Consider the following 4,236-nt stretch of genomic DNA (forward strand, 5'->3'; position numbering starts at 1 on the left):
AGTATTTCAACATAGGATGTTTGGGGCCACGATTCAGCTCGCGACAGCATTCCATTCCCATTGAAAAGTGAGATCCTAACCGCTGGTTGGCATCTCTGGTGTCTGTGACCAGGCCACAGGTGTGCTGTCTTCGAGGTGACACACGGGCGTCGGCTGCTCTGTGGGTCACCCCACGTTTCAGCACGTGGAGGTTTTCCTTGGGGCCTGTCTTCTCATCAGGGAATAGTTCTCCCCGCTGCTGCCTCGGGTATAACAAGCTGGCTGCCAGGCCCCTGTGTGCGAGGTGGAAACGGCCCTGTGGGCCAGATGTTCTTGAGCCCAGGTTGCCTTCTGCAGTTCTCAGCCCCTGCAGGCTTCTGTCTGCGGGCTCTGTGCGGGGCGGGGCGGGGCGGGGCGGGAGAATGGACTGTTCTGCGCAGGAACTCATGGCCTTTCCTAAACCCGCCCCTCCATGTGTCCGCCGACATGCCTGTACCTCCACGTCCCGAGCTGCTCCGGGATCTGGACTTGGTCCCCCTCAGGGTCCTGTCACCACAGGCTCGGAGTGTGATTTCCTCTGTCCATCTGAATCTTTATCACATGTCCACAGCCTTCTGTCCTCCAAACCTGTGCTACAATCTCATGCAGTCCTTTATCTATTCTTTCCCCAGGAGGGATCTTAGCTTGCTATTATTTTTATTTTTTAATCCTCACCCGAGGATATTTTTCCATTGAAAGTGGAAGAGAGAGGGAAAGACAGAGAGAAACATCAATGTGAGAGAAACATCCATCGGTTGCCTCTCGCATGCACCCCAAACAGGTTCAAACCCACAACCTAGGTATGTGCCCTGACCAGGAATCGAACCCTCAACCTTTTGGTGTATGGGATGACATTCCAATCAACTGAGCCACCTGGCCAAGGCTTTAGTTTTATATATATTTTTAAATTGTTATTGTTGGAAGTATTACATTTGTCCCCCTTTCCGCCCCCCCCCATTGGCCTCCTCTAGCCCACGCCAGCCCCCGTCCCAGGCCCTCACTACCCCACTATCTATGTCCATGGGTTACACATGTATGCATACAAGGTCTTTGATTGATTACCTCCCACTCACCCACCCTCACCCACCTTCCTGCCGAGATTCTGCACTCGGTTCCATGCTTCTGTGTCTCTGGATCCACTCCCTTCATCAGTTTATTTTGTTACTTAGATTCCACATATGAGTGAGATCATGTGATACTTGTCTTTCTCTGATTGACTTATTTCACTTAGCATGATACTCTACAGGTCCCTCCATGCTGTCTCAAAGTGATGCTTCTTTTTTACTGCTGCATAGTATTCCATGGTGTAAATGTACCACAGCTTTTTTATCCACTCATCTACTGATGAGCATTTGGGCTGTTTCCAGATCTTAGCTATTGCAAATTATGCTGCTATGAACATAGGGGTGCATACATTCTTTCTGATTGGTGTTTCAGGTTTCTTAGGATATATTCCTAGAAGTGGGATCACTGAGTCAAATGGAAGTTCCACATTTAATTTTTTAGGAATCTCCATACTGTTTTCTATAATGGCTGTACCAGTCTGCATTCCCACCAGCAGTGCACGAGGGTTCCCTTTTCTCCACATCCTCGCCAGCACTTGTCGTTTGTTGATTTGTTGATTGTAGCCATTCTGACAGGTGTGAGGTGGTACCTCATTGTGGTTTTGATTTGCATCTCTCTGATGATCAGTGACTTTGAGCATATTTTCATATGACTATTAGCCATCTGTATGTCTGCTTTGGAGAAGTGTCTATTTAGGTCCTTTGCCCATTTTTTAATTGGATTGTTTGTCTTCCTTCTGTTAAGTTGTATGAGTTCCTTATATATTTTGAATATTAACCCTTTATCAGACGTATCATTGCCAAATATGTTCTCCCATACAGTGGGCTCCCTTTTCGTTTTGTTGATGGTTTCTTTTGCTGTGCAGAAGCTGTTTATTTTGATGTAGTCCCATTTGTTATTTTCTCCTTAGTTTCCTTTGCCCTGGGGCTTTAGCTTTACTTTCATCCCTAGTAGAGACACGAGGGAGAAGAGACAGACGTCATAATTAATCTCATAAATTATGAGGTATTTCCAACCTAAGGGAAATATAAAGAAAAATACCACACACACACACCATGTACACATCACCAATCTTTGTCAAATTTCATTGTTTTGACACATCTGCTTCAGAGCTTTATTATTTGATTTTTGGAGAGAGAGAGGAGGGAGAGAAACATGGATTTGTTGTTCTACTTGGTTATGCATTCATTGGTTGATTCTTATATGTCCTGACCTGGGATTGAACCTGCAACCTCGGCATATCAAGACAACGCACTAACCAACTGAGCGACCTAGACAGGGCTCAGAGGGTTTGTGTGTGTGTGTGTGTGTGTGTGTGTGTGTGTGTGTGTGTGTGTGTGTGTGTTTTAAGCATTAGGAGCTCTCATTTTCCTCCCCTGTATCCTCCCCCACGGGAGCAATCACATACTAAACCTGTGTATATTTGCGTGCACTCCCCACCCCTACCCCCGCCCCATCATTTGCTGCATACGGTGTGGCCATAAACAATTGCACTGCTTCCCATGTTTTCCAAAGGCATATAGGTAGCATCAGACCCTATTTGGTTTTGAAGACATTGTTTCTGATACTCTCCAATGTTAATCCATAGAGCTGCAGCTGGTTCATTCCCAGTAGTGATGGAACAGCCTCCGTTTGCCCGTTCTTCTGTAGAGAGAAGCAGCTGTGTCCTGTTTCTACGGACATTACTTCAGGAATCGTGCTCCTGCAGAGTCTCCCCGGGTGCATTCACAGGGGTGTGTACCCCGTGTATAAACTCAACCTAACTCGATGCTGCCACCTTGGGCGCACCGCTTCACCTCCCTCAGGGCTGTACCACAGTGTTCACTGCCCATTTTTCCCATGTTGTGAATATTGTATTCACACAGCATGTGATATTGTATTTTTATGTTTTTAACAGCCTGACTGATGTTAAATCAGATTTTTAAAATAGAATCCTATACTAGCACCCCAAGATGGACTGATGCATAAACCTTTCACATTATTTTTATTACTACATGCTCAGGAGTATGGACCAGTGACTTCTAATTATATTGTATGTTTTATAAGCATCTTACACATTTTGATGTTACGTAATATTATGAATATCGATTTTAAGAGTTTCTGATAATAGAAAAAAGTACACTATCTTATCAAAATATATAATAAACATCGATAGCAAAATGATTGTTTTTAAAGGGCTAAAGATGGAATTTAAGTCAAGTAGGTGAACCTACAAACCATTGAAATGTCTAATATAGCTTCTCCCAAATCCTTCTGATTTAGGAAATTTAAAAATGGACCCTAAAAAGTGCTAGATTTACAATGCGAAATGTCACAATCCTATGTTTACTCTATGGAACCTTGACACTTGGGATCTTGTCAGCTCTGTTATATGTACATTTTCACCGTGATCATGTGAGCAACTGGCAGAAGAAACCCCAGGAGCCTGCATCAATTTGGAAACTTGATAAAAAATTGCAACAGCAAGCTATCCTCGGCTCAGGGCAAATACCAAGACAACATGTACGAACTGAAAGACCTAACAAAGATGAAACTAAGGAACGGCGTCCATTTTTAAAATTAGGTAACTATTTTGAATTTCTCTGTTAGCCATTTTAAGGGGAAAATATGTCATATATTAATATTCGCAAGAGTGAGAAAAAAAAGAGTGAGAGAATGTCCTTTTAGACCAATTCCATTTTTAAATTATGAAATATTTTATATACTATATACAAAAAATAATAAAACAGGTGTGTATATATTTAGCACCTGAATTTAACAATTTTTAAATATAGTTTGTTATATTTGTTTCAGGTAGCTTTCTGTTTTTCATAAAAAATAAATTTTAATAGGTAGAGTTAAAAATGTCACCCCTTTGCCCTAGCTGGTTTGGCTCAGTGGATGGAGCGTTGGCCTGTGGACTGAAGGGTCCCGGGTTCGATTCTAGTCAAGGGCACATGCCCAGGTTGCAGGCTTGATCCCCAGTAGGGGGCATGCAGGAGGCAGCCAATCAATGATTCTCTCTTATCATTGCTGTTTCTATCCCTCTCCCTTCCTCTCTGAAATCAATAAAAATATATTAAAAATGTCATCTCTTTATCAAAGTGATGGTAGTAAGCCAATACTTAGTGACTCTAATTACCTATTCTTGCAGATGAGAATTTTAACTATACG

Source organism: Cnephaeus nilssonii (assembly GCF_951640355.1).
Source record: "Cnephaeus nilssonii genome assembly, chromosome: 12".
Taxonomy (NCBI): Eukaryota; Metazoa; Chordata; class Mammalia; order Chiroptera; family Vespertilionidae; genus Cnephaeus; species Cnephaeus nilssonii.